This window comes from Corvus brachyrhynchos, unplaced genomic scaffold (assembly GCF_000691975.1).
Source record: "Corvus brachyrhynchos isolate BGI_N302 unplaced genomic scaffold, ASM69197v1 scaffold90, whole genome shotgun sequence".
In the NCBI taxonomy this organism is placed as follows: domain Eukaryota; kingdom Metazoa; phylum Chordata; class Aves; order Passeriformes; family Corvidae; genus Corvus; species Corvus brachyrhynchos.
The window spans coordinates 6,114,864-6,133,891 of record NW_008236932.1 but is presented as its reverse complement, the minus strand read 5'-3'; the positions used below and the strand labels follow the sequence as shown (position 1 = coordinate 6,133,891).

The 19,028-nt window shown below is 36.6% G+C and overlaps 1 long non-coding RNA gene across 1 annotated transcript in view; it reads right to left on the bottom strand.

Moving 5' to 3' along the window:
* Positions 1-15,587, bottom strand: part of LOC108445212 — a 28,664-nt gene extending 13,077 nt beyond the window's left edge. Inside the window, exon 1 of the long non-coding RNA XR_001859981.1 lies at positions 15,267-15,587. This is a non-coding gene — a long non-coding RNA (uncharacterized LOC108445212). The remainder of the gene's footprint in view (positions 1-15,266) is intronic.
* Between the last annotated feature and the right edge of the window lie 3,441 nt (positions 15,588-19,028).

Genomic DNA, 19,028 nt, shown 5'->3' with positions numbered 1-19,028 from the left:
TGGTACACTTTTAGAGGTTTGTTACTAGACTATTTCATAGTATTATTTGGAAATTATAATAGATACATATATTTGGCCAATGGCTCGCTGTGTATGAAACCTCGACTTTGTAACATCCATGAGTAGAAAAGACCCAGGAAACTGTTTAAATTAGATATGGTAATTAAATATAGCATTTACAAGAACAAACATGCTTTGCACATTTTCAGCAACCACATGGCCAAAAAGAGAAATGTGTATATGCATGTATGTAGACGTGGTTTTATATTCATACAGCATTATGTTGTTGAGTTAAAATTCAAAAGAATCTCAAAATGCATCTGAGATTTTTCAACATTTTCCTCTCCCAGTGTAAAAATGTATAAATACAGTGCAGCTAGTTCAGATTGTCACAAAGATGCGTTATTCAACCTTCATGAGTTAAACTGAAAGTAAATGGTCCTTCTCTTTGCACCTTCTCTCTCTTCCAGAGATATTGTACATATTCTCTAAATTATGTCCTCGTCTCCTCTGACTGTTATGAGGCATTATTTTCTGTCTTCAGTGAGGATCTGCAGTGAAGCCCAAAGGGGTGCATGCTGTTTAGGAGGGACAGACCTGTGGGTGGGGCTGTGCTCTATGTCAGGCAACACTTGATATGTGTCAAGCTCTGTCGTGGGGTGGATGATGAGCAAGTCAAGAGCTTATGGGGCCAGATAAAAGGGCAGACTAGTCAAGGATGACATAGTTGCGAGTTGTGCTACAGACTCCAGGAGGAAAAAGTGGATGAAATCATCTATGAGCTGCTTGAAGAAGTCTCTGAGTCACAGGCGCTAGTCTTTTAGCGGAGTTTAACTACCCAGACTTCTTCTGGAGAAGCAGCCCAGCAAAGCACAAACAATCCAGGAGGTTCCTGGAAATCCTTGATGACAACTTCCTGCTGCAGGTAGTGGAGGATCCCACAAAGAATGATGCGCTGCTCGACCCCATACAGAGCAATAGGGAAGGCCTCATTGGAGATCTGAGGGTTGGGAGCAGCTTGGCTGTAGCGACCATGACATGGTAGAGTTCATTATTAGATGATGACAAAGCAAAGCAGAAATTAAGATTGTAACAGGTATCTTCTTGGAAGAATCCCATGGAAACAGACCCTGCAAAGAAGGGCAATGCAACAAAGCTGTTTTATATACAACAATCACTTCCTTCAGGCTCAAAAACAATGCATCCCAATGAGCAAGATATCAGGAAAAGCAGGCAAGAGACCTGCATGGAGGAATAAGGAACAGTCAGACACAAAAAGGAAAGAGATGGGAGATGGAAACAGAGTCAGGCCACTTTGCATGACTCTAAAGAGGTTGTGAGATTAAGTAGAAAGAATTCCAGGCTATCTGGAATTAAATCTGGCTACAGGTGTTCAGAACAACAAGATGGGCTTCTTAAATACACTAATTACAAAAGGAAAGCAAGGATAATGTGGACCCTTTACAAATGGAGAGGGGGCTCTGGTAACAGAAGATGCAGAAAAGGCAGAATTGCAGAATGCCACCGTTGCATAGGCCTTCACTGACAAGACTTCCCTTCAACTAGGTACCAAAAATTAAAGACAGCACAGATACATTAAACAGTTCTGAGAAAATAATACTATTTTTGTGGTAGCTTCAGGCAACCTCAAGCTGTCTGAATGATCTTTCAAATAACTTTTACTTTTTAGTATCCCTGATGTGTTTTGGTGACACAAAGGTTATGCTCAGCCTTACATTGTTTTGGCATTATTTTTTGTGAGAAATAGATGCAAGGCATGTGTGAATTACAACTGTATATGCAGTTTCTAAAAACAGTTGGGATTTTGTTACTGCCATATCAACTCCAGATTAGAAACAACTTGACAAACTTCAATAAATAAGTGACCACTGTTGGTAAATGGATAAACAGACAGAAAAAATAAATGAAAGACCAACAAGCAGAATCAATGCTTCAAAAAGGCTGCATAAAAGCTTAGAATGAGGGAATAAATGAAAAGGATTGAGAATGTTGGGATGAAAATGAATGAAAAATAAAGTGTAGGGTGAAATGATAAATAATAAATGATTTTGCAAACATATAAAAATTAAGAAGTTGGCAAGGGAGGATGTGGATTCCTTGTGGGAAGGTGAAAAAATAAAATATCAGAAAATGTAAATATTGATGGAAAATGTAATGCTAGAATGAGAGAAAGATGTTCAAGGTGAAATGAAAAACAACTAAAAATGGAGCTAAAGAGTGTACCAGAAAAAAAACCATGGAAGCAAGAAAAGTACTCTATTATATTGTATTATATGAATAGAATAGAATAGAATAGAATAGAATAGAATAGAATAGAATAGAATATTTGGTAAAACTGAAAACGCAACCTGTCTCAGTAACCATGAGACAAATCATCCCAAAAATTCAAAGCAAAGACCAGGTGAAAGATCCCCCCAAACCCCTCAAGACAGGAATTACTGACTTTGTGTTTATTTACTCCTATAAAAGGCAGAGTAATGTCCTACTCCATAGGTATGAATGGATCAGCAGTGATGTAAATTAATACATGTCATCATATTAAATATGGTTCAAAAGGACATAAAGGAAGAAATTAGAAGATTGAATTTGGTTGGTTTAAACTGGAGCAACTATGATCTTCTGCTAATCTATTCTGATTTATTTATTTTGAGGAATTTTTATTTTGAATTCCTTCCTGGTATTTTAAGAATTTGGGTTTAAGAATCTTCATTCTGACTCTGATATGTTTCATTCCTGAGACTTAATGTCTCATCTTCATATTTAAAAATGAAAATAAAAATAATAGAAAGCATGACAAAATGTTCTCTGTTGTTTCTAACCTCACACAAAGCCTACTGCGTGATGAGGATTTCTATTTTGATCAGAGCTGACAGAGCTGACAGGCGTTGTTTCAGACAGTTGATCTATGATTAGTTGTAGGAGTCTTACAAAATTTTTTTTATCATTTGGACTATAGATTGTCTCCCCCAGATGTATGAAGACGTTCGCATGGTTCCTTCACCTGAGACACCTTAATTAACTCTTCTGATACCACTTATCAAACTTGCATTATTACTGAGACCTTCTATTTGGGAGTCCTTAGTTTTGGCCCTGATAAGAGCCTTAGTGAAAAGTATTTTTGGAAATAAGGCTCATTCTATCACTAGAAGCTTCAGTAGAGATGCACCCAATTGTGTTTTCTGTAGTTTTTATTGGGGATTAAGCCCATCTCTTACATTGGAAAGAGGGTATGAAGTAATCTCAAGGCCACCATAGCACTGAATTTACTTTCATGTATACCTGGGATTGTTGTAGTTAAAAAACCCACAGCCATGGCAAACCATTAAAGAGGGAACCATTTTGCATTTTGGCAGCAAAACTGAGCCACTATCTTGAAGCCAGGTGACCTAATTCCTTATTAGTCAACACATTCTTCTAGGTAATAAACAAAGGGAGGTGCCCAGAAGAAATTAATGTTGCACTATTAATGTTACCATATCATTTATCATGATAGAAGAGTCATCAATTCTGCAGTTCTTGCAGGAATACATTGAGTTCTCTCAGGAGGTGTCATCTTCCTTTGAATAACAGGAAGGTAATCATAGGAAGTATTCATCTTAAAAGGATTTCATAGTTTTTTCGCACTAATATATGGAAAGATACAGGTTTTACAGTAGTGTATGTTTACATTTTTACTTCAAGCATAGAAAACTTCCACAAACCTGTCAATTACCTTCTTACACTGACTGTCATCAATTATAGTACCACATATATCTGCAAAATGTGTGCAGATATTTAGCATTTTTCTCTTAAAATAATTGAATCTGTGTGTAAAAACTGCATTACTACTGTCCATTGCCTGGACTACCAGGAGTCTACGCAGGTCACAAGTCTTTATCATTTTATGGTATGACCTTTCAACTGCAAAACTTTAAGATATATTTCTCACTTCACAGAATAATAGAGGAGATTGAGAGCTATCTATCTATATCTATCTCTCTATCTCTCTATCTAGCTAGCTAGCTTGAGCTACAATACTTGAGCTAAATGGCCCCACCTCATTTTAAAAGTAAGATGGCTGATATTTTCAGAAAATTCAAAGCAAGTTTGGAGGAACATTTTCAAATATTTTTACATTTCCTTAAATATTTCGTTTCCAAGATTCAGTTCTAAATTCTACCCAGATTTCAAAGAAGTGGAAAACGTTGAAGATTATAACAAAAAGATGGAGGAAAAGAAATATCTTTGCTATTCAAGAGTCTCATGGAATCTATTAATGCAATTAATTAATCATATTAATCAATTAGTTTGATTAGGAAGTGTAACAGCCCTCTGTATGTGTCCACTGCTTTAGAGAGGTTCCTTTTTAAAAGCTAGAAAAATATATTTGAGCAGTATCCTGGTACATTATCCCACCCCCAAAGTTATGTGGGGATAGATCTGTTCAATCGGAGAGCAGCTGAAAAAATTCTTTCAGAAGGAAATGTGACCTCTCACAAGGTGCATTTGATTTCATAAAAATCTAGGGTTTTTTTTTAAAAAACCTAGCTTGTATGATTTATTCAGTATGTTGGGGAATGAATAGCAGGGGTTGAAGAAGATTTTTAAAGTACTAGTGCAACACATTATTTCAAAGTTATGGTGTCCTGGAGGGACTGACTGAGATAAGTACTCATATTGTGAAAAAAACACATTTAAATGAATTATCTCAGCGCTGAAGATATGTGCTGTAACAACACAGCCTTTTCTTTTTGAGACTATAATGTATTAAGTGAATTTCAATTTAGAATATGAAAGGTTTATTTTCTTAAAAATAAATCCTTTACTTTTGAGATTATTTTATTGATATAATTAAAATTAGACTCTTGTTCACACCATACATTCATTTTTTCAATTAAATTGCCAGGATTTTAAAGTATTCACATTAATTCAGGTCCAATTATTGTTTGCAGTGGCAAAGAAATTTTACAATACCCCATAGTGTCACTGCAGATAAGATGGTGTAATAATTTAGTTCCTTGCTTTTTGGAAGGCCATAAGACCCCTAGGAGGTTGTTTGTTGGGGTTTTTTTAAATGCCTTGTGGTCTGGAAAGCCCAATGTAAATGTCTTTCTCTCAGTGTTTAGACCATATATATTTTACATATCTTTACCCCCTGGGATGGGGACTTCAAAACTCAGGTGTTCGAAGGGCAAGAGATGGCAGAGAACATTTCTGTTGCAGAGATGATCAGCAGTGTCACAAACAGAGCCTCCAACAATCATGGGCTCAAGAGCCTTCATACTTCACACTTCATCTTCTAGAGTTCTTCACATATAAAAGAACAAAGAGTTCAAGAAAATTTGTATTGCCTTTTACAAGAACAAAGTGTATTTTCACTTTGCTGTAAATTTGACCTCTTCTTACAATACTGACTTTCACTACAGTTTTCTGCCATTGTGTTTCCCATGAAAATATCCTTCACTTGCCTTCCCTGCTCCTCTTCCAATAGGGGGACAGCACTTCAGTCTTCATGTCTATTGTAACATGAAGTATTTTAGCAAGGAGCTGGAATGCTCAGAAATGCTACAATTGAAGCTGACAATGATTTTAACACTGGGCCTGTCATGAGACATTTCTTGCTGCACACTTTGGGGGAATTACTCAAAGAATCAGCTTGAAAGAGCAATGATGTAACCTAGGAATTAAACTAGAGGGTTGCATTTATATCTGAGAGGAGTAGAAATGATAGATATGCTCAGTGAATTTCAAATAATCAAAGGTGTTAGCTTCTAATCTTTTTAAGATTTGCCATAGTACACTCTTAGTAAAGACAGAGTAGAAGATGCCCTGGCAAATGTTGGTTTTAGCAGCTTTGCCTTTAAGTTATTCTGAGCTTAATGTGGGGCTTTTTATCCCTTGTTTTTCATTTTCTATGTGAATAGCTGCCAAAATCCAGATGTAATCCAAGGAGACAGGAATAGAAGACTTTGTGTCAGTCCCTCCTTAGGCTTCTTCCCACCTCTGCTCACCCTGAAATTTCTCATTTTTCTGGGACACAAGAGAGGTGAACATCAACAATGTGAGCTATGATTCTATGTCTGACCTGTGCTACAGCCTTTAAGATAGTAACACCTCAAAATTATCAACTCCACTTGGTAAAATTACCCTGTTTCTGATTTTAATAATAAATTTAAGACCTGTCACATATATACTCTGGTATTTCTATTCTGCTGTTGAATGAATCTAGAGTTTCTAATAAAAAATAAATACTAATTAAATTAAAATCAAATCACAATGTGCAGGATGGAACTATGATAGGTGGTAAGGGAGCAGAAATGTTTCAACAAGAAAACTCAACTTTCATTTTTCCAACTTATAAAACCAAATTTTTTAACCTTACAGTTCTCTTTCTAATAGCTTATGTATAATATTGCATAACCAGATACATGCAAAATTGAGTTACTCCAAATCTTCACGGAAAACATAGAAATACAGAGCTTGAAGGAATCAAAAAAATACATACTTCTGTTCTGAGACAGATTTAGATATTACTAAAATAATCTGTCACAATCAGTTCTGCCATCTGATCATTTTCACTTTAAGAATGCCTCATAGTTGTTTTTCTTTTCTGGGCTTTAAAAATAAATAGATAATTAAAGAGAGACAGAAACCATAGAAAGAAAAGTACTCTCCAATTGTTAATAGAGAATGGAGAGAAGATAATAACAGATATTTATTGTGAATATTCTCTGCCTATTTTCCTTTCCTTAAAAAAAACAGACAGTGTGAAATCCAAATTACCTACTTAAGGAGAATCCTCTAGAGAGTCAATCAGCTATAAAAATCTTAGGAATTTGAAAGAAATACCACTAGAATAGCATAACTGACTTAGGTAGCAAACATGCAGTTTTCTTTTAAAATTTTCAATGTATAGTTATTAGTTCTTCATATCTAGAAAATAAAATATATGAGGACCCATTTTAAAAGCTTATTTATGGAAGAGAGGTGAATATTTACAGGAGTATAACTGTAGAGAAGAATAAATCAAGATTATTTAATAAATTTTGTGAAGGAAAATTTGGCTAAAAAAGGGTATACTCTTAGGAAAAAATAATCAGGATATTACTTAAAATATGGCTACTATAACAATGATGAGACAGAGGAAAAAAAGTATAAATGCAGGCCTTGCTTCAGAAGACAGTAATGTAAGTTAAACTACATCTAGTGACACTACAGAGAAGGAAGAAGAGAGGGAAGAAACCTATAAAACTGCCGAGATATAGGACTTTTAATTTTTATATATATATAAGCATCTACATATAAACGGACTTAAAAATAAAACATACATATAACGTAAAGACTGCAAAAGAATCCATCTATTTTAAAAGAGAGGACTATGCAGCAGAATGTACTAGAATTTGCAGTTGGGGTAATTGCAAGCAAAAACCCCAATAATTTACTTTGTTAAATGCATCTTTAAAGAAACGCTGTCTGAAGTACCACTATTTTTGTCAGAGCCACTGCAAGTTGTGTAGAAAAGATGCGTACAGAGTTTCTTTGTAATGTAGAATTTTTTTACTTTCACTATTTTCTCAATCATTCAGTAGAATTCTTGGTATGAAAAAGAGAAGCCCAAGGCACCATAGCCTTCACCTATCCCTGCTCTTTACCTACAAATCCCCCACAGAGACTGACAGTAACCAGCTCTTCTAGATGTCTGCTGGCAACACCACCACAACTGGCCACAGCCACAGGTGCGAGGGCAATTCCAGATCCTGGCCACATCAGAGAGGAACTGGGCTCCACAGCTGTTCCTAATATTCTCCAGTTCCCAGGTGGAAATGCATATCCCAGTTTTCCTTGCTGAAAATGAAGCATGCTTTGTATTAAAGGTCAGTGAATTAGGTTAGCACAATGAGGAAAACAGTAATAAATGCTAAGTTATGTCAGAGTTGCCCAAGTGCCTGGCTAATTACTGAACATTCTGCTCTTTTGAGCTCCCTATTTAACAAAGTTACAGAGGTTTAGTACCTCACTGCAGACAAAACTAATCACAAAAGACAATTCCATGCATGGACAACGCTGATGTTACCCTCTCTGCACAGTATTTAAACTGGAATTGCCATCTTTCTCAGCCTTCTCAAATGCAGTTTAATAAATGAACAAAAGGGTTTAGCTCCACTTTACAGGAATCGTTATTTTGCGGCTTTTGCTTCAGGGGAGATAGAGAGACGTAATCACAGAATGGCTAAACAGGTACTTCAGAACTGTGATGATGTTTAACTATTGGAGTACAAAATGATTAGGAAGGAACACCATTGCCTAAAAAGGTAAACAAGGAAGCAACACATTTCACTTTAGCAAAACAACATTAAAGAAATAAACCGCAAATTGTTATAGTTCAGTGAGAACATCTTTTGTGACTCAGAGGTACAAAGAATATAATCTTTCCACAAACATGCTTATCAATAAACCAAAACATAAAACACTGTAGTAATCATAATGGGAAGATTAGCTGAACATAATGATGAAGATGCTACTTTTCTCTCTGCATCCTTTTTAAAAAAAGCGTGTAAGATACCATCATCTTTGTTTCCATTATCTAGCTATATTATAAATGGAGGGAGAAACTGAAGGGCAAAGAATATATATATACACATATTCTAATCTTTACCAGAAATTAGAATTTGGGCCAGAGGGTTAGGTTGATTCGTTAGATTCACAAAAATCTAGTATAAAATTTAGATATGTCAACACCCACAGAGAACTGAGCAACATAGTTTTGTTTCTATCCCATTTACGCCTGATCCATGAAAGGCAAGGTCTTCCATTATATACAGACTGTGTACGCATGTATTGTACGGTGTGTGCCTGTAAATGTTGGTAAATACAGTGTTCTGTTTCTTTGATGCTGAAAGAATATATGTGTACCATTAATTTCCATTTAAACAATCAGCACCACATTCAAAGCTTAGAACGGATATAATGATTTAAACTGACAACTCACGGGTAAGAATTTTAACCACAACAAAAATGGCCAGGAAAACTTGTTTAAACACAATCAGGAATCCAAATCATAAGTTAAATAATATTCCACTTATACTTTTCAACACCTTGAAGCCTCAGCATATACATAGTCTCAAAAGATAACCTTTAAGAACTTTAGAATAATTTTTAAAAGAGGTTGAACCAGGTATCAGAACAAAGATGCCACCATACATAATGTCCTGCCAATAGTGACTTTCCCTGTGAATCAACACCATTTAAGTGTTTTGTATCTCCAACCAGCACCTCCAGCTCTCACCAGATATCTGCTAGTAGACCATACAACAGAGCAAATGGGTTGCCATCTTTACAGCTGCGCTAAAGAGACTGAGTAATGTATTTAGCACCAGCTTCCACTTCTGGACGAACTTGGGGCACTGGCTCAAAGAGAGCACATGTAGGGTAATTTATTTTTGAGAAAGAAACTATCACAATCTACTACTCAAGCAGACATGGCCAAAGAGTTGACCTTGCTGCTAAAATAATGCAGCAGTGTAAATGAAAGGGATGATCTGAAGTCACTCCTAAATTCTAGACTGAGCAACTCTTTGAGTCATTGAACACCTTCACCCTCATACAGCTGTGTTGTGCATACAACAGGTACACTCTATGCCAGTACCAAAAGAGTTCCAGTCACAGCTTAAGGCTTTTGGTTATAACATTTGACTTACATAAGGCAGCCTTGAATTTTGATATCATTTACAGGCTAGACATATTGCACTGTTTGAACTTATTCAGTTGTAACAGGAAGGGCAGCATGATGCAATGTTGTGATGTCAGGCCCTATTAAGGCTGCTGGGAGTAGCAGCAAAAGAGTATTTGGATGCATCAGCTATGCTGAACTCCTGAAAGAGTAAAAGGCAGTTTTGCCTGCATGAACCAAGAACTGAATAGACAGCCTGGATACTAAATAATTATTCATTACCTTCAAAGTGATCCTGCCACGAGTATTTTGGGCATGACTTATTTATATTATCATTGCCTCAGATAAGCTTGGTTTTGTATTTTTGGGAATTCTGTTCCCATAGAATCAAACAAAGAAGGTTTTATGAACGTTAAATACACAAGCGAGAAAAACGTTCAATTCACTCAAACCAGCCTCTCAATAGTAACAAAATGACATCTATACGAGATTAAGCCCACAAAGTTGTCCTTCTCCCTATGGTTGCTAAAAGCTTCCTGTTCTCAAATAGTAATGAAAGGTGAGGTCTCTAGAAGTGCCTATCATTCAAAGAGACATATAAACCCATAAATATTCAGGGTACTCAAGTTACATTAAAGTGAGATAATTTGTAAAACAGTGTTTACTTTTAGTTTTCCAACATAACAATATCATATCATGACTACTTTGTGAAGAAATTCTGCCTCTCTCACCCACAACACTTTTTCCCTTACTTGTTTTCACACTATCATTTGCTATAGGGTTTCCTGAACCTACCCTTAAGACGAAAGTCCATCTTCTGGCTTCTGAAAATAAGGAATACCAGTTCTGGTCTTCAGTAGTTTCCAGGTTGACCAGTCAAGGTCGTTCAAACCACACCAGCATGTAAAGGGAGACACCTAAGCCTACAAAGCAGGTTTTTCAGGGTTTTGGAAGCTACCAGCAGTTTCTTTCAAGCTAATTACTGGGCAGGATGATACATGTGGAAAGTTAAGAGTTGTAGTGCTGTGCAAGTGCCAACCCTGCAAGACTGGGGTATGTAAGAAGTAAAATGTTCTAAACACTTCAGGTGCGTACAGGAACCAGTACAGTGGTCTCAGAAGGCTAGAAGCTAGCAAAGCAATTTCATACTTTTTTTTTGTCCCCTTAAGAGTCATAATCAGTGCAGGAAGTTAACAGACCAATATATAGTGAGGTTGGTGGAACCCAACCTGCATATGATGACTGCCCAGACTGACTTAATTTTTCTTATAATTATTGGAGAAATAGATACTCACAGATATCTATCTATATATATATATATATATACATGCTATTTGTGTGGAGTTCTAAGACATGTATTTTGGTGCCTCAAGCACCAAACAATCACGTAGCTCCACTCAAATCCGTTTGACTGTGCTAAGCCCTTCCTCCACAAAACACACAGATCTCACCACCTGTACTGTTTAAGAAGCCCAGCAGAGTTCATTAAATCAGCTGTCAAACATTAATGTATTATCAACTGACTAAAGGTTAGGTAAAGGTGCTGTTTACCAGCTAAGTAGCTCAGAGAAGCTCTCCTGCTGACTACTGTTGGCAGAGATCCATGCTAACAGAGTATTGCCTGCTAAAGACTATTGTTGCCTTTTTTCTGTGGCTGGCATGAAGGCGCAGAATGCACAAGCAAAAAGCAGGTGCACAAAAGAATTTCTGGAAGAAGGAAGATGGGCCATGCAAAGAGTCTGACTGAAGTGTCATATTTAAACTTTTTTCTTCCTTTAGCCTTGGCCTTTTTCTTCTCTTCTCTGTCTCCTCCAGTAAACTATGTCTTGCCTTCCAATGGGTGTCTTTTCCTTGAAACACAGGACAAAGAGTTCAGGGTTCACCAATGCCAGTAAGTGCTAATGCCAGCACATAAGTACCCTCTTGCTTGGAAAACAAATCATCTCGAAGGTTTCAGTGCTACAACCAGGTGGTTTCCAAGAGGAAAGGCATCAAGCCTTTACTCTAGCAAAGCACAATCACCTGGGCTTCCAGAAAGCAGTTTTCATACTACAAATTGTCCCAGAGACCACCTGCACCTTCCCACGAGACAGCTGGCAGTGCAAAATGGTCATGGGCATCTGGATCCTTAGCATTTTGCCTTCTCACTTACTGGTGCTAATAATCTAATAACTGAGGCAAATCTAGAGATCTTGGACAGTTTCCATCTGATCCAACATTCATAGAGACCAGAGTAGAGGTCAGAAGTTCAAAACTGCATTTCCTCATATATAATCAAATTCACAATGTTTTTAAAATTATCATATTTTGTTTCAGCATGCAATCCTTGTCAGTGACAATAGTGCTCATAATTATTCAGCTGGTTACCAGCAAGCTCCTAAGCATAATGATGTCGTTTGTACTCAAGTCAGGTGGAGAGAGATAACATGCACTCAAATAGATGAAGTCCATCCCACTAATTTGGTACCCATAGTAAGGAAATCTAAAAGAAAGCAGTACAAGCTGTGGAATAAAAGATAAAGAACAAGTGTAATGGATCAAACAAGTGATATCAGTAAAGTAAATCATGACTCTTTAACAGTCATGATTTAACATTTGAAACTGTAAACCATGATGTTCTGCAATCCAGGCCAATTCACAGTTCTCCCCTGACAGATTACATATAGACAAAGCTGTCCAGTTAATAGGTTTCACAACAACCAGAGCACTGCCCTATCACTTAATCTAAATACAGGGATGCAGACGGATCCTTCCCATTCTCTGATATTTATTGATTGGGATTTCTGATTCAGAATTAAACATGATGCTCCAGTAAACATCACAAGAATCACAGTTTGATTAGTAACATCATTTGCCTGATTAATCTGCAGCCTGGCATCACATTTTCTTTCTGTGATTCATAATGTATATTATAAATCATAAGATTTGCCTCTGGTTACGTTAAACAGATACTACAAATGCTGCTTCTCTGTCTTCCTTGTCAAATGGTCTTCACAAAGAGACAGAAAGCTTTAGATGAGAAATTAGAGAGGTGTCGGGTATAAAATTTCAGTGACTTCATCTCTGCAAATAGCTGAAGGGGGAAGGTTTTCACATCAGTGTTTTCTGTTCCACAGAATTCTCTGGAGTCCCATTTACTCCTGATAGTTTTGAAATGGCTCAAAACCAGTAGTTAATAGTCTTCTTCCACTCCTATGTTGAAAAGAAATTAATTTTTTGCTTTAGTGCAGAACTTTGTGTAATGCTGTGTAAATAGACCCATTAGAAAGGGTCTGAGCCAGAAACAACCTGCAAATTTTACACCACATTTGTATTTCTGCATTTACTGAGACTTTCACCAGGGGCTACTGCAGAGTACACAGAAGAGGTCTGACAACTGGTTGGCAATGCTGTGTGTCCATCTGTGAGGCAATATGGTAAAATATTCCTGGATGGGAGGGTACTGGTGACTGCTGAAGGAGGACCACAATGACACAAAACAGGGTGGAAGCAGAGACCTGAAACGCTGCTTTGCCAGACCTGTACATTTATAGAGTTTCACTAAAATTTATTAAAAACACACCAGAGACAGATAAGGTATTAAAGGAGCTTATTCAATAAGCTAGTTCAACTAGACCAGGTGCTGCGTCCTGCACTCTGGCCATAAAGATCCCGTGCAGCACAACAGGTTTGACAAAGAGTGGCTACAAAGTCATCCAGCAGAAAAGGGTCTGGGACTGCTGGTCGGCAGTGGCTGAACATGAGCCAAGAATGTGCCCAGGTGGCCAAGAAGGCCAAAGGCATCCTGGCCTGTATCAGCAATAGTGCGGCAGCACGACCAGGGCACTGATTGTCCCTCTGCACTTGGTACTGGTGAGGCCACAGCTCAAATCTTGTGCCCTGTTCTGGGCCCCTCAGTTCAAGAAAGACACTGAGGTGCTGGAGAGTGTCCAGAGAAAGGCAGTGGAGCTAGCAAAGGGCAACAGAAGTTGATGGGGAGCTGCTGAGGGAGCTGGGGGTGTTACTTTGGAGAAAAGGAGGCTTACAATAGAGAGCTTACAGCTCTCTACAACTACCTGAAAGGAGACCCTTCTCGCAGGTAACCAGTGACAGGACAACAGGATCCTCAGTCTGCACCAGGGGATACTCAGGTTAAACATCAGGAGGAATTTCTTCCCTGAAAGAGTCGGCAAGCAATGGAATAGGCTGCCCAGGAAGGTGATGGAGTCACCATCACTGGGGTTGTTCAAGAAGTGAGTGGGTGTGACATTTAGTGCCATGGTGTACTTGACAAGGTGGTGATCAGTCAAAGGTTGGACTCAATGATCTTGGAGGTCTTTTCTAACTAAATGATTCTATAAATCTGTGATTTATATCTTCCTTACCATTTTTCACAGATTTAATGGTATGCTCCTAAGACTGCTTTCTCTGAGTTCTAGATTACTGGTAGACAGACAGTATTGATGCTTCCTGACATGACATCTTTTGATTATACCTATTAGAAAACCTCATTTTTAGACAAGATCAGATTTAACTTGAAAATAATATAGAAGATGAAGTAGTCAAGGTTGCAACACTCAAACTATAATTCCATATGCACCTCTGCAAAAAGCAAGTCTTCATTTATATAATGTGGAAAAAAGAGAAAAAGATCAAACTATGTATATTTTTATTGCAAATAGGTCATTTAGCTGTGACTATGAGTACTACCTGATGGCTACGATATGAACAGAAGGAAAATCCAGCTGCAGAAACACATTAAATCTTATTTTTATTTCAGAGATCAGATCAAAAAATCTTATGCCAACAATATCTGGTACAGTTTCAGAAGAATGTGCAAGGTTTTAGATAGACAAGTCCCATCATTTGTTGTGAAGGAAGAACCGTATATAAATTTCTATGCACCAGGCAGAAAACAGATCTCTTATGCTTCACAAATCATACCACTTACTTTTAACAGAAGTCACTGTCCCAAATACTCGTATACTCTGTAAATCTATCCCAATCAGTTAGTCACAACGCCTGACTATATGCCTTTTCAAATATGAATTTTAGCTATTCCCCTTTATGTATGAGCTATGAAAAAGTTGTCTTGAAGGTCAGTAAAGGATTAATAAAGAATAAGACAGAAAGTCTGGAAGAGCTTTTGTTCAGAGATGCATGAAGTATTTCAACCAGTTTTCTCAAAGAGTGTACCATTTAACTCAAAGGTGAATATTTTTACCATTTTAAAAGTAAGGTTTCATTAAGAATGCAAATACAGAGGTCCTTGCAGAGCAGTTCCCCCAGTCCTTCCATTAAACATACCAGAGAATGCCAAATGATCCTCTAACTGAATCAGTGGCAATTAGATTTGACATTTTACGTTTTCCTAAAGCTAAAATGCATGCAGTAAAATACTCTATGGACACAAACAAACAAGTAAATAAAACAAATATATTTTCTTCATTTATTTGTTATAGAAGGAAAAACATGTAAGACCCTGGCTATGTGAGCATCTTTGGAAAATTTACTGAAAATTTTATCAGAATTTTTTATTTTTACTAATATCTAGTGTGGCAATTATTTTCAATAGGAAAACTTATTTGAAAGAGAAAAGAGTTCTAACAATATTTACCTGTTTCTTCTGTAGCAAACACCTCATCTTCATCTCTTGCCCTGAAGCACTTACTTAATGGTTCCCTCTGGCCTTGAGAGTCTTTTTTCTCACTCTCCTGAAGAGGAATATTTGTCAATCACAGCAGAAGAAAACATTTCATAGCAAACATGTAAATTCTTGTTTAGTGTCTGCATTAATTCTTGACATTTTGATTAATAACTTAAATGTGCCCGTTTTTCCTTCTCTCAGTTAACCCATATACCTCATTATTAGCCTCAGCAGGGCTGGCCTACATAAACCCTGAAAAAAACCCCTATTTTGTCCATCATTTAGCTAAAAGTTTTCCCCTAGCCCTAAGACAAGAAGCATAACCTTTCTTTCAAGAAGAAATGCAATGACTCACTCATTCCAGCCGCCTATGCAGTGTGGTTGAGACAGAACCCAATGTTTATGCCAAGATACCCTCCTTAAACATGAATAATTCATTTACATGGCAAATATCCACCTTATATCCAGTCTGAACCTCCAAAAATTGCAAGAACTGTTTATTGGAACCTTAATCAAAATTGGCTTTAACAACATTTTTGCCAATTTCTGTACCATTCTTGGATGCAGTTTAAAATTTAGTTTTCGAAAGATCCCTCGTTCATTCTAGCATGTCCTTCATCCACTTCTCTTATTTGTTCCTCTTTGGTCCATTTTTGTACTGTAAATGTTGGAGCATTGCTCTTCCTTTACAACAACCTTTATCAAATACTCCTATTTTTTCCACTCAGAGGCTCATTTTAAATGTTAGAAGAGAACAGATTTCCTCTATTCATTCACCCTTATTTATTTTGTTAAGAAGTGGAAGAAGATATTTATTTTATTGTATAACTCTTGCTAAATAGTTCAATCCTGGAAAACACACACACACACACACACACACATATGGCTTTCTGTGAGCCATATGAAAATTACATTTTTTTTACTATTGTGAATGCAATAAAAAAATACAGAAGTACTTCCAACTCAAGCATTTTTCAAGGTGAACAATGAGTTTTAAAATGAAGCAAAGGACTTGGAAGAGTGCTATAGACCTGATTTTTTTTTATTTCTCCCTATGCAATTGACATATCCTGTGACTATGGGTAATTAATCTTTTCTGTACCCTTGCAGTATGACATTTCCCTCCCTGCACATGACCAACAAAATAAAGTAGTTTAAAAGAGTTCATTGTTATATACTTGGTTTTGTTCCTAAAACGAAGGAATATTACCTCCAGTTACAACTAATTACAAAAAACTGAAATCACACTGACCTTGTATGACCTTTTCACTTAAAATGACACAGTAAATCCAGGCATATTTTAGGAAAATATAAATTCTTTATACTGAAAATAAATTCTGTAGTTGGAGATTTTCGTGTTTCAATCCCATAGAAATCATTAAAAACCTGAAGCCACTACAAGCACAGATGAACACTTTATCAAAACAACATATATGAAGAGAAAAATGTTGTATGTAATGACCTTATTATTTCCAATCAGAACAGGAAATTTCATACAATTTTACAGAGGTGTGTTCTGTAACTCAGCTCTATGTTTTTTCTAAAGTGTAGTACACATTTACAATACTTGCATACTTTCTATTATTGATATCATTGCAAAACTTTCCAGATTTTGAATGAAATTGAAAAAAAAAATTCATGCATTTTAGACTTCAGAAAGGAGTACTGTTTCTAGGAAATAGTAGTTTTTTGATGAGCATTATAGTTCTGAGATTCCCTCTTTCAGAATTTATATTCCTAGAACTACAAGCAAAATCTGCTCTATAAGAGAGCTAATTTTAAATCCTACCTTTTTTTGAAACATTGAAAAATGTTTCAGTGTTTCAAAACATAAGAAAAATTTTCACTCATTAGAAAAATATAAAAAGTTAATGACAGGTGTAGTCTGGCCTTAGCCCGAACTATAATCAGAATTAGATCATCAGCATGAGGAAATCTTATCCTCCTTGGTCATTAATCTGAATTTCATTAATCAGATTTGAAGCAATTTTGTTTGTCTGTGTCTGGATGGTCAAAAAAATCAGCAATGAAGATGACACTAAGCAGATTTTTGAGTTGAAAACTATGGAGTCACTATATGGAGTCCCCCTAATAAGGATGTCTTTAATTAATTCTGTTTTTCTGCAGGAAACTAAGAATGATATAATGTTATAATCTTACTAAAAATATGGTGTGTATAAATGGGCACCGCTTCTTCTAGTGAATACTGCTAAAGCAAAATCTCAGTGTAGGAAGTTTTATGTTTTCATTTTTCTGACACAGTTTAAAAAGTAAAAGCTATGCAGCAACCCAGTAAATTGATGTAAAAAGCATTTCTGCTAACATAGCTTTTGTTATTTTGAGACTGCCGTAATATATATCCTTACAAGGTTTCTTTTTACTACTCTACAGTTAAGTGCAGTATCAGTATTAGCGCATGTGTCAATATGCTGTAACAGTAACAAATAGTGCACTCAACCTTCATATTTTTACAGAATGTATTTTTATTCATCTTATGCAAAATACGTAAAATATTTAATGTTATTTTGCACAAATCTGACCACGTAAAATTCAGTGAGACAAACTACCATACTAGTTTAATTGAAGGTGAGTATACACACCACACTGTATTGTCAGACACCTTTGTTGTTAACACGGTGTTAAATGGCAAGGAGTGGAGAAAGACTAACTTCCTGACATCATCCTTTTTTGTAACAATGATATAGGAACAATAATGTTTTTGCACTGTCTAAAACTGTCACTTAATGTACCAGAAATTCTTTATCAAAGGAATAATTAAACATAGATGGTAATGGTTGAGTTACCTCAAAGTGCATTTCTACTCTACAAGAGACTGCATCATAGCATTTGTCTCTTTACTGATTTCCAGATTTAACATGCTTTTGTGAGTTCCCTTCTAAACGTTTTTTTCTGCTACTGCATTCTTCTGTGACCAGTTCATAAAATGCAAAAAATTAGTCACAAAATTTTGTTAGCTTTTTCAGCTTTGGTTTTGTTTGTTTGGGTGGGATTTTGGAGGGTGTTTCTTGTTTTGTTGGTTTGTTTGTTTAAAGAGATTATTTCCATGATTTTAGCACTGGTAGCAGCTGGGGACCGAACTACGCTCCCTAGAGTTTCATATGCATGCTAATCTGCCTGTAAAAACTACGTAAAATAAAAGAACACAACAAATCCAATACACGTGATCCTATATGCACAGAGTTACATGTGTATACAGCTATTTCATTCACATACACTTTGAGCTTGACTCTGCTCACATCTCCAGGCAAGGCCCTAAGGTGCTGGATATGGCTGTAGCATAGCAGAGAGCTTTCTGAGAAAGAAGTACCATTGTCCTTTTCAATTCAGCAGGGTGCCAGGACACTTACAGTGACTGACAAAAAGATGCCAGTTTCTACATCTAACTTAACAGTTTTTCTTTGCGTTGGGCAGTACTGTAACTTTGGAAAGGCTCATCTGGTCCTTTTGGTGTCTTGGGTATTATCCTGAGCATAAGCACCAGGCACTTAAAAACTGTTGATCAACATGCGTGCTGCTCTTGTGTTAATCTCTCAAAACAAACTGAAGTCTTCATTTTCTACAGCCAACAGTTTTCTGTTCTGTCCTGTAACATTACCTTCTCTGATCCTTACTTATCTTTTTCTTAATCTACAAGCAGGATTAATTGCTTATTTTGCTCTGTATCCCATTCTAAGGAGGTCAAGGATATGTCAAAGAATAGCTGGGCATGGA